Raw genomic sequence first — 13,279 nt, 5'->3', positions numbered from 1 at the left:
CTTGCCAAAATTTTCCTGAACTACACAGCTCTTTAAATTTCTGTACTTGTGATATGGATAAATGTACTCCGAAACAGAAAAAAGAAGGCTGAAGTAAATAGAAAAAAAAAAACATGAAAAAGCGTAGGAGAAAAAAAATTACACTTCAATTTCACAGAGGATATTTATTAGGAAGAAAGCAGGTAAATCCATGACAATATAGCCTTTGGTGGGAAGACTTTATCTGAACAAATCAGGTCTTGTCTTTCTCTTTGGAAATTGCAGGAAAACCTGTGCTGCTGTTTTTTGTTCCTGTACTGTGGTTATCAGATTCTAGAAAAAAAGCATGGCATGTTTGCTGCTTGTCTTGCAACCGAGAACAAAATGACCATAAGATTAGGACTGAGATTAATTTTTGAAACCAGCTAAGGTGAAACATTGCAGTTATCTCTGCTGCCTATCATTCACAGTTAAGACTTGTGCTATGTCCGAATTACCACATTAAGCTGTTACTCACAGTCCTCTCTTTAATTCCCTTTTCTGTTAAACAACTTTTCCTGTTAGACAACTGCAAAGTCAGAAGTCTATTAGAAATATCTTACAGCATATGGAAGTTTTCAGATGGACATTACTGATTTAGGCATCAGTGACAGCTGTCAAAGACAAAACAAGGACATCGCTTGGCAGGTTTTTCCCAGCTAATTATCAGTTGAGAAATATTTGCTAGAAGGGGGACCCAGGACATAGGAGATCTATGATCTGGAGCAGTTGGAAATGAAAGAGTCTGTTATCATAAACCGTGTGAGCCTGCTGTAACAAGGCCTCCATGCTCCTGGCTGGAAGGTGAGTCTTAGGTCCCTAGGGGAAAAAAGACTTTGCAGTACATTTCCCAGGCTTTGGTAAAGGGGAACAGATCTCTTTGCATTGGCTGTAATAATTTTTTTGTTTATAGGAAAAATGAAAATACACATGAAGGAAGGTATTCACATAATGGAGGAAGCAGAATACAAATCATATCCATATTGCTAAATAACATGATAAAGCTTTTTCATTTAAAAAGCCTCTACTAATGGAAAGCTCAGTCATAAGAATGGCAGTAACCTTTTTTTCTCTTCTGTGCAAATGGAGAAAAAATAAACACTCTTAATCCATAATTGTCTCAATTTATTTTTTTAACCGATGTGTTTTTCTCTTTTTTCACATGCCTTTATTATCTTTATAAGCCTGTCAAAGAAAGAATAACCCACTTGCTGGCTTTGTTGCTGTAGCTCACTGCAATATTCTATAATACTCTATAATTAAGGCTTTATTCAATCAGAACTATGACATCCATTGGATAAAGAGAGTGTTGTAACCTTTAAAGAAGGATGGTAATTAATATTCAGAGCCTAAACCAGTTTTAGTTCTACTAGCAGCATCAAACTAAAGCTGTTTGAACTTCTTAATTTTGAATTCTTAGCAAATGTTCTAAAAGGTGAACTTGGTAAAACTGCAGTCAATGAATATCTAATGTTCAAAAGATGAAGTGTTTTTTTTTTTTGTTTCCACAGTTGTCTGCTGATTCTCATTAATTGCAAGAACAAATTTTCTTAATTTAAAAACTAATCACCATGGCAAAGAGTCAGCCCCACATTACACAAACTGAATTCATAAATCTGTCTTTTCTTGCCAAGGATGTATTTTCTTTCATGCTCTGAGTACCAGATCAAAATATTTTTTCAAAGCTATTTGAAGAAATTCTGGCAAATAGTAACTATTTGTCCAGATATACACAACACTAAGGGTTTTTTGGCTTTTTTTCTATATTACTTCAGTGAAGAGAAAAAAAAAAAAAAGCTTCTTTAAACTGAAGTTCCTGAAATAACTGTTATTTTTCTCTGACTCTATGAAGGAAAGCATTCAAGAAAAATTCTTTCATTTTAAAGTACGAGATAGAAATCGTCAAGGAGAAAAAGATTGCAAATGGAAATTGCTGGGAATTTTCCTTTTCTACAACCTTTAAAAATGCTACTCAAAAGCTACATGCTGTCTCTAGCATTGTTTTGATAACACAGTGAATACCCAAAGCTACACACAAGGCTCCTTTAGATCACACTGAGGCAAAAAGAAATCCCTAGCTTTATCTTTATGGTTGGTTTCCCCATATGCTACAGAAATCTTACTGAGATATCAAGCCCCAACATACTAGTGGTGATATTTCCCCATTACTACTAAAATGTTATGCAGACACCCACTGGGACAAGTAGAAGGAAAAAATATCCATAAAATACACCCAAAGAGTTTAATTTTGCTCAGCTTTAGCCTTGTCTAGTGGTTGGAGGCCATAGTACGGCTGGCAGACCTTCAAGAGTACGGTTGGAGCCTAGTACGGCTGGCAGACCTTCAAGAGTCAAGACCTAAAGAGAATGGGTGGTCTGCCTGCCCACTGTACACATTTTCCTTTATTTTATCATGACCAGGCTATTGCCTGGTCCATGGGCTGAATGAATGACTTCTCATGGACACAGTGCATAAGCGGCAGGAGATCTTCCAGCTGAGGATCACCTGGAAGAGCCCAAGCTGTAAGAAACTCTCTTCAATGTGAAACAATGTGCAAGGAGTGGTGACAGTACTGAGGTTTTCTGCGGAAATACACCCTTGATCTGAATTAAAACACTAGTGTAACCACAGTCAGGATAAAAAACATATTTTCCCAACCACAGGACTTCAATTTAACATACACAGATTTAGGAAGAAAAAAAAGCAATGGAGAAAACCCCCTAAACACCATTATGTTAAAGATTGAAAATTATGATCTGAGAACTATGATTTCACCCTTAGAGATAAATAAAATGGCCAAGATAACTGCAACCTTGCAGTAATTTTCATTTTTAAATTTATATTACCTACTTTGTCATTCTTTTTAAATTATTTTAAAAAATAAATTACACAAGTAAGTTCCCTTTGACATTTTGCACATGGCAATACCCAATATTACATCACTGCAGGAAAAGTCCATTCTTTATCTTCATATTTTGGCCCCATGGGCCTAATACATATCAAATCAATTTCATAGCTGTCTGAAAGCCTAAATTTCAACTGTGAATATTACTCTGCTGCTTTGTGCCTTTTCCCCTCTCTCTCTCCCTTCTTTCTGACCCCCCAAGTTGGGGGACTGTTTCCCAGTGGAAACAGATGAGGTTGCCTTGGTGAAATCTGGTATTATATTACTGGCTCAAAATAGCAGTATATAAATATAAATAAGGAAAAATTGAACTTGATTCTATCATGAATTTTACTAGGTATTACAACCAATTCCAAAAGTATATCTTGAAATGAAACATACTTTTCTTTGTAAATGAAGCACTTTTGCTTCAAATTCTGCCCTCCACAGGTTTTCTTAAAAACAAAATGTTTCATTTCTGAGGCACAACCCTCAGACAAAAAATAATGCCAAACTTAGTAAGAAACATTAAACAGCCAAGATGTCACAACAAGAAATTAATCACCAGGAAATCTGTAGAAAATCAACAAGTACGTGCATTTTGATTTACTTAAGTCCTCTTTGTTAAGCCTCTGCTGCATTTTCTGAGTTTACATTTCTTTTGTCTTTATGCCTTTTCATGACTGCTGTCCAATAGCCTGCTGCATTTTGTTTGTCAGGTGACATACAAAGATTGATTTGTACAACAACTGATCAGAACTATGACATAAGCAAAATAAATAAGATACTGGAGAGTGTGCTCCAGAGTACAATCATGTCTTTTTTGTTTACATTTGTGAAATACCAGAGTAGGGCCTTTTCAAAGCAAAGAGCAAATGGCAAGCATACAGCAGAGCCTTCATATTTTCTAATAGATTTTGTCTGTACTTATCATATTTACTACTGTAAAAGTAGACCAGTTCAAATGCCAAGTAAAATTCACTGGGGATTATTGAGGACATAGAGACTATAGTTAGTTCAGCAAGACCCTGAAATATAAATAGTTGGAGAATAGAGAAGCTTTGAGGGAATTATCACATAAATTTGTCCTACACTTGCCCTTCCCTAACCATTCCCAAACATCCCAAATAATGTTAGGAGGGAGGATGTTTGGCTGGATGATATCTTGGTTGGAATCAATGTAACTATATATTTTTTGGTTTTTTTGACTCTATATGTATGATGTCAACATTACTGAAAAGCTGGTGGGATGTAAGACAGAGTGATGATGTCCTTGGCACAGGTTTAGCAGAAAAAACCCCAAACTCCTACAGCATGACTAGCATATGCAAAGCTGAGTAAGCATCACAGCTGCACCTGAAATTTCTACCTAGAGACTAAAACAAATGAGAGGACTCTCAACTGTCTATGTACGGGTCTGTGCAGAAATAATGTTACACAGAGACTTCTTCATCCTGAAAACAAAACAACAATGCCTTTCCTCCAGCTGCAAATTGGTTTGAAACTTGCAGGTGCTCTGCCAAAACAAATGTTTTAATATTCAGAAACTTAAGAAGTAGGATAGCGTGTGATTCTGAAGCAGTGGTCATAAAAGGGAATTTCTGCATGCCATGGCTATTTACCATATCTAGCTGCAAATAACACGCATTTAAATTTTAACTCAGATTTTGGTAAGTGAAGAGAAACAAACAGTAAAGATAATTCAGCTTACAGTTTTTATATGAGGGTATAGATTATGTTAAAATACAGTGGTGATTTTAATTCAATTTTCTAGCTTGGGCTTAAGAAAACAGTCTCTTCTGATTTTGCCTTGATGTATTCTTTTCAATTACTTCTATTGGGAAGGTAAAACTTAAATCTGTCATTTTAGAAAGATCATCTCATTACTATATGCAGTACAAAGGAATAGGTCAGTGATGGTGAGGTGAGACTATTTGTTCCTATATTGATTCAGTACTGAAACCTAAAATCTAGATTTTTACAATTCAGAAAAACATCTAATCTGAAATATATAAAAGTCTTTTGAAAATATTCTGGATAATAAATATGCATAAGAACACTTAGCAGTAAAAGAATGAGAAAAGACAACAGGATACGTTTTAACAAGATTTAAAACCTACTTTTATGCATATTTCTAAACAGTGAAAAGCTTCTTAACATAAATTTATTGGAACACCAGGGAGATCAACAGTTTCCTACAGTCAAGCCATTATGATATTCTACAATTAAATATTTTTAAGGAATCTAGTTGAAATTAGTACATTAAACTTAAACTGCTCTTAGATTTGCCTTGTTCATTGTAAAATGCACTGAAGCTATTGTGCAACGAGGTTAGGTCAATGAATATTATCTAAAATATTAGAGATTTAAGATGTTCACATTATTCAATTCTATTGTTATTATTCATGATGAGAAGCACATAACTCTATAGGAAGTGTCACTGAAGAAGATTTTGCCAATCATTAAGAATGTAGATTTTAAAAAAAAATATGGTAAATAATGATGACAGCATCAAACATTTCAGAGCACATTCAACGATCTACTGTCCATTTAACTGAATATTCACAAGTTAAACCTGCCATTGTATAATATACAATCAATAAAACAGCAGGTTCAGTAAAAAAGATTACTGTTAAATACATGGTTAACAGCTTGATTAACAGCAAATTAACAGCTCTGGGAATGTTATTGCCAGAAAAAAAAAGTGTGTGTGTGTTAAAGGAGAGACTAATAAATATCTGGTGCCATCAGCCTACAGTTTGAAAATATTTCATAATCACTGATCTAGACAGTCAAATCCAAAGGCATTTACAAAGAAAAATATGCCATGACTACCTATGAAGCACTAATGCAGTTACACACTCTTTCTTCTCAGATGAGGAAATACAAAAAACAAGCACAAGAAAAATTATAGATTGAGACAGAGCACAGTAAGTGAAAGAAACAGGAAAAAAGTAACTAAAGGAAAGGACAACATCTGACACCTCCCAAAAGCAGAGTGAAGCCTTGCCAGTGTCTGAAAAACAGCTACTTGGAAGTCAGACCCACCCCACATCTTCCTCTGACATTGTGTCCTCTGTGTGATGATACACCATGGGACATCTGCTTGGTCACTGTGGGTCCACTGTCCTGCTTCTTGCTCACCCTCCCAAACTCATCAGCCTCCAACTTATTGTCTCTGGGCAGCATGGGAAAAATAAAAAACCTTGGATCTGTGTAAGCACAGTTCAGCAACAACTGCGATATCAGTCTGTTATCAACACTACATTAGCTATAGACACAAACCACAGCATCATAGGGCTGCTCTGAAGAAACTTAATTCAATCATTAATTCCCACCTTAAAAATCTTAATTCCCACCTGTCCCAGTACAGTATTCTACACCTATGGCACAATCTCCACTTCTAAAGGGATGCCATTTGGGTTTTGCCTTTTTTTCAATATGTTCTTTGTATTATTCCACACATATTTATAACTCTGAAACCTATTGTATTAGTAGCTACTTTCCCCAGTACTTTTCCACGGCCTTTCTCTAAGCAGAAAGACAAAACAAATTCCAGAGCTCCAATTCTCTTTGTATGTTATTTTTCATGTCATTTGGGATGTAATTTGATTTTAAAAGTTGTAATAACAAGGGAGTTAAAGTTATTCTTTAAAATAAGATGAAAGAACCAACATTTAAATTTTAGACATTTTAATGAGTCACTTATTGATAGCTGAGTTTGTGGTACTATAGCTACCATTTCATAGCCATCACACAAACTTCCTTAAGTGGTATATAACAGCTTCTTAATAGAATTACTTATGGCCCTTAGGGAGGAATCAGATTTTCAGTTATCACATTCATAATTTAGAAAAGGAAATGTTGATTAGATTTGTTAAATTTAATGTTTCAGCTAATGTGGGATTTTCCTCACTAATATATTTATTCTTGGGTTTGGGTTTTGGTGCTTTCTTCTGTGCTTCTCTGATTAATAATATATGTTTCATAGCACTAAATCAATGTAAAGGTTAACAGTAATGAATTACTATTATCCTTTTTATTTGTTTGGGGTTATGAACCCAGGATATACTTTGTTCAGCTAATAGTGATGGTTTCAGTTATTACACTGTTTTTTTTTACACATGCATGTAGTGATTTGCAGACCATGTGAGAAAACTTGAATAAAGAATACTTGAATAGAGAGACTAAGATAGAATTGTTTTTAGAACAGTTTTTGGGATTTCTAAGTATCTCCAAATTGTGCTCTAGCTCTTAATTTTTTCTCCAGGATGGATTCAGTTTTGGTGATTTCTGAGAGACCACTGGAAATGATGAAGTGACAATTCTCAAGTGTCAGATATGATTTTTGGGGACACCATCCACCTTGTCTCCCCGGTGCTCACTGCTGTCATACTCAAAACAACACATTTCAAAAGCAAAGTAATTCAGTCCTAAATCAGTTGTTACAAAATATTCACATTATCAATAATTTGGCATCTCATACAGAGATATGAATTGTAGGGAGACCCTACTCACAGGGGTGAAGGAAGATTAGTCTCCAGAAAATCTTCTATTATAGATAATGGCAGGAGAGAAAGAAAAAAAAAAAAACCAACAAAAACACACCACCATTTCTAGAAGCCAAATTAAAGCACTGAGTCACAGTCTTACTGTAATCAGCCACTAAGCAATCACTCTTCACAAGACAAGAAAAGTTTAACAGGAATTATCTTTAAGGGCACGACAAGCTCCACCTCAGCTCCTCCTGATATGTGCCACCAGAGGTGCAAGGGAGGCACCTGCAAGGTGGTGTTGAAAGAGCAGGGAGGAAGGTGATCAGTTACTACTCTAAAGAAAGTACAGGAAATTCGGAAATTGCAGAGAATCCACTTGAGGAGCAGAGCAGGTCAGAGGGATGGCTGCACAAACGGCTGCTGTCTGTCAGGTCCGAGCGAGGCTGTGACAGCAGTTCCCATGCTTTGGTAATTTGTACTACCCCTTCTGTTAAACAAATGAAACATGCTATCAAAATCTCCCAGATGAATCTTATTCCTGTGGAATCAGTCCAGCTCTCCTGGCATTAGCTGACATGCATTAGAGCAGCAAACACTTCACCTGCACTCAATATTTCACTACTAAAAATTGAGCTTCTGCTAATTTCTGCTCCAAATGATCCTCAATGCGTTTGAAGGCAACTGAGATTCTCTACAAAACAAGCAAAGCTAAGGGCTCAAATTCTAGCAAAGTAGTTGTAAGAATATGATAATTACCAACCATCAGTAGAAGGCATAAGTGTTGAAGAAAGAAATCAATGTGCAGCAAAAGAAAATATGGATGAATTTTATAAACTGTTAATATGACTGTATCCAGACTTTACTTTGGGTACTCCAGTGAGAAAAAGACATCTTCTGAAATGATTCTTCATAGCAGATGTATCTAAGATGCCTGAAAAGCTTTGATTTATTTTGTTTATAAAGCCAAAAATATTTATTTCCTAGAATGATTCGGATGCTTTCAAATTGTTTAACATAGCAAAAGATTAAGAGAGACAGTTCTAAAAGATGCATTAAATATACAGAAAAGCCCAAATTGCTTCTGGATTTGCACACATGAATCTTATTTTATGAAATGTAAATGCTGAATATATGGACTTGGTTGTCTTCCTCCTGAATTCTTCTGGTTATGAAACAGATGTTAAAAAAAAGTTAGACACTGCTAAATATTAATGTTTTGAGTGTTTCAAAATAGTATTATAAAACCAATAATTTTCTATTTATTATTTTCAACAAGTGAATGTAATAGAAATAATCACTTCTTTAGAAAACAGTTCTGAGGGCTAGGAATTCACATTCTGCAGTTTTGGCTGAGCTCTTTGGGCTGGTTTCTACATCTTCATACTTCATATTTCTCTCTATTAGCATGTATCCAAGAACATAATCCTAAAATTATGAGTCTCAGTCCTCTGAGAGTTAATGAAAAAAAACATTAACCACATCAAAAGCACTTCTGCTGGATGTTATCTGTCCCTAGATTAATGTTCAGCAGAAGGAAGAATATTTAGGAATGACCACACACAACATTTTTTTGTTCCATTTCATTCTATCCTGCTTCTAAAGAATACTGACAAGAAATACAATACAATGCTGTGAAGTGTTAAATAAACTGGGGAGGAGGGGGTGGTGGGGGGGGGGGGGGTGGAAGCACTGGGAATTCATTTTCATATTTGGATTCCCAGAAGTCACTGTTTCTCATCTGTCTAGGTAAAGCATTGATAGGAATGAAATTATTTCTCCCAGTGAAGAAAAGCAAAAGTGAGGGTGACTGTGTACAAAAGTTTCTTCAAGTTACATCATTAGGCACAAAATGAAAGCACTTATGCATATTTAAGCTTCTACTTTGTTGAAAGGTTTTAGTAAATCTAGTTATTGTTGAATCTTTATTCAAAAAATGCAACTTTTGCTTCTTTTTACCTTTTACAGGAAGGTAAAGCAGTAATTTATTTCTTCTACAGTATGTGCCTATTAAAATTATTATTTACGTTCATACCTTACTATTAAAATGGAGCAATTTCATGTTGCCTAGATACAGATCAGAAGGCTATTTTATATAACTAATACACATGAACAAACAAACCAATCACAGATGAAAATAATTCTTTATTCTAGTATTTTCTTTAACCTTCTTTGCTCTTTTTTGTTACCATTGCTTGTGACAAGAAAAACATTCTTACTGAGGATATCTACAACTCCAGCAGGATGTTATGGTCTGTCTTTTACATTCAAAGCATTTCACCAGCTCTTTTTGAAATGGATTATTTTGTCCATTCACTAGACTTTTGGTAAAAAGAAGACAATGAACTATGGCAAATAACATTTCTAGCTTTACTTACTGGTCTGGTTTTATTTGGACATAAATATGACTCAAATCAACTTGCATCTGGCATCCACACAACTCACACAATTCTCTAAAGTTATGTTTTCCAATTTAAAATTTATAATTTTAAAGAAATACTGGTTCTCCAAATCTGATCTGATTTAAAATGGCCATCATAAAGTGAAAATTAATAGATTAACACATTATTTCACATATGTTCACAGAACTTCATAACTTCTGGGTATTACACAGAAATTGTAATTCCCTCACTTCTTTTTAATTTGAACTGTACTGTTTTTGCCCTATGTTTATCTACATATTGGTCTCCAATGGAATTTTTTTACACATATAAGCACACAAGAACACACGTGTGTGTGTGTGTGTGTATTTAGTGTTCATTAAGTACAATCTGAAAAATACAAATCTGTCTTTTGTCAAACATTTCAACCCACTAAGTGATATTTATTTCTAGAAAAGTAAATGTAACAAAAAAAAATTGCTATGTGGGAGAAAGATGCAGAATCTACTTTCTGGGCTGTCTCACAGTGTTGGTTTGCTGTCTTTTTTCCCATGGGAATTTAAATAATAATGCAAATGAAACATAAATAAAATAAAATAAAATAATTTGCTCAGTTTTAATTATTTTCCCTTCTCTTAAAGTTTTTAATTATTCATGCACACAGCTTCCTTTTGCCTCTTTGTTTTATGGCCCCATGATTTTTCTAACCTGTCTAGTTCACCAGAAGTCACTCTAGTTCACCAGAAAGATAAATTCTATCCTCAATTGGAATATCTCTTTTGGGCAGGAGTAAGTTTGTAAAATAGATTTCTACATCTTGTATGAATACTATCAATATAAGATGAGAAATAACTGTTTTTCACACTGCCTGCTCCTGAATGCAAGCCTTACCAGCTCCTAAGGGGAAGGCTCCCAGTAGTCTGCTTCCTGTAGGACAGTTGCTTTGTCTTAATTAGGAAAAACTTGACTAAGGAAAAGTCAGTCTTTCCTATGGTCTCCAGAGCTGCCTATCTTTCTCCACTGACTGCCTTACTAATAAACACTACTTTTGTAGAATAGACGCTAAACTATGAAATCAGGCGTCCTCAAGGATCACAGAGACAGTGGTTTCAACATCTAATCAAACACAAATAACCAACAGGCAGTGCTACCAAATAAACATGACTACACACATCTAATTTAAACTTTCCAGAAAGGATTTCCAGCACTGCTTACTATAGAATATGTTCTTTATAAATAATTTTCAGACTATTTTTAGAAAGCTCGTTTTAGATCCACATAGTTTGTAATATACAGAGGGCTTTGCTTTTGCAATGCAAATATATACAGAATACATGAATAGAAGTAAAACAGTTTGTGGCAATTGGTATTTTACCTAACAATTAATGAAACTTTTAACTTACCCTGGCTAGCCTGCTCTTTTATGTAAGCTGGTGAGCTGTTTGTCACCATTTGCTGAATTTATTGCACTATGAACAGAGACAATTTTGCTTGCGTGCTACTTTGGAATCAAAGGAATGACTCACAAGCACTATTTGTCTGTTTGTGACAACAAGTCTTTGTACTGATATTCTTACTGAAGATATCAGGGCTCCCAACAGGATGCAGAATTTTTTACGGTGCCTTTTTCATTCTCTAACTATTTCATGGCAGGTCACCAAATATGTTTCTAAGTGGGTCATTCAGCCCATTCATAGTTTTTAATTTTTTTTTATCCAAGATTTTTAATCGCATCAATATCCTCCTGAGAAAGAGCTTTAGGAACACAACATCAGTACTTTTTGTGTTTAGTTTGATACCAAATATAGCATCTGAGAATGTGGACTAGAAATCAGGAAAATACCCAACCTGGAAAGAATTTCAGCATATTATTAATGTTTTCTTGTTCTGAAATATTTAACATTCACATTCACAAACACACAAACCCACAAAAGTATTCAAAATACCCCCTAAAAAGCATAAATCTCAATATACACAGTCTTCATTGCAATGAGAAAATAGATGGATACAAGGCTCTTCATTTTCAAAGGATGATCTGAGAATTTTTACTTGCTTGTTAGTGCATCATTATTATTGCTTCTAAGGTCTTAAACTTTAGATCATATCCATTCCTTTTAATAGAATTTTTGAGCTACACAGAGGGATAGAATCTGAGCATCAAGTTGCCTTGTAATTCCAGGCCCACAACTTTCTAATTTCACAATTTGGATGTAAAAAAAAAATCCTGTTTACACCAAATTTTAGAACCTAAGACTAATTTCATATCAAGTGAAATAGATTGTGGGAAATTGGGTTAAAAAAACCCCGACAGGTTTTTTTTTTGATGGATTAATATCAAGGGATTTTGTCTGAAAATACCAGAAGTCTATGTCAGTGTTCCTTCTGTTATTGCTCAGATAATAAGGTTGCAGTAAGTACAAGAGCATGAATCCCTACTGCTTTGGTCTTCTGGAAAAGGAACTGATGAAAAAGGTGTGGCAGAGACATACAGCTGTGTATAAATGCTCTCCAGTCAAACTAGCCTTTGGTGACTGTAGGTCTACAGAGCAATTTCTGTCATAGGATTACTTTTATCTCACTCTGTCCTGCCTTCTTTTCACCTCTTATCTCTTCCCAATATTTTTGATTTTTGTTTGTCTGGTTGGGTTTTTTGTTTGTTTATTTTTCATTTGTTCGGTTTTGTTTCATTTCGGTTTTCTTTCATGTCATGGTAATTTATTGGTGCCCTGCCTCTGAAAGTAAGAAAATATGATTACTCTTATTTTGCAAATGAAGAAACTCAAGTAGAGAAACTGAAAACCCAAGACACAGAAAACTGCTTTTAGAATTAATAGTAGAATAAAGAAGAATATGACTTCCAGTTCTAATTCAGCATGTTGCAAAGAAAATGTTTTCATTAATGAAAGTAAATAGAAAATCACAGATGATAAATCTTACAGATGACTGATCTAAAGGGGATGAAACACCCAGGCAGCAAGCTACAAATACACTTAGTATTCTGCTCTTTTTCCTTGATAAAACAATTCTTTTTCCAGAGCAAAGCACAGATTTACCCAGGAGCATGGAATGGAAGCCATAGCTTTGGAAAGTATGTGAATGTGAGAGGAGCAATGGGTAGTAACCTACAAATCAATGACTAGAAAAGCCCCAAGGGGCTGGGGATTTTTTTAGAGCAACTGAAGAGAAGATTCCAGTGTGATAAACCAGTGCTATCTTTGGATATTTAAGGAGCAGCAGAAGAAAAGAGAGATGACTTCATCCCTATGAGGAACACTGTAATCCATTCTGAGGTTTTTATTTTAAGCGATTAACAGTGTGGATGAAGAATGAGCCAAAAAATTCAGGATTTTAGGAGAACAGAAAAAAATAGGATTTGTCTCTCTTAGTTTCAAATATTGTCAGTGTAGAGAGCTGAGTTAGATCTTTAGATATCTCTTCAATCTTAAGGGTAACAGGCATCTACTACATTTAAGGCATACACATATAATGAAATTGCATTCTTT

General features: G+C 34.9%; 1 protein-coding gene across 3 annotated transcripts in view; it reads right to left on the bottom strand.

Moving 5' to 3' along the window:
* The window catches only part of NLGN4X (neuroligin 4 X-linked), a 160,580-nt gene that overhangs the window by 14,997 nt on the left and 132,304 nt on the right, over nt 1-13,279 (bottom strand). The gene's annotated exons all lie outside the window — the stretch shown is intronic.

This window comes from Agelaius tricolor, unplaced genomic scaffold, assembly GCF_023055355.1.
Source record: "Agelaius tricolor isolate 1412-34295 unplaced genomic scaffold, bAgeTri1.0.p SCAF_7, whole genome shotgun sequence".
Classification (NCBI taxonomy): domain Eukaryota; kingdom Metazoa; phylum Chordata; class Aves; order Passeriformes; family Icteridae; genus Agelaius; species Agelaius tricolor.
This window is presented reverse-complemented; position numbering and strand designations above follow the sequence as displayed.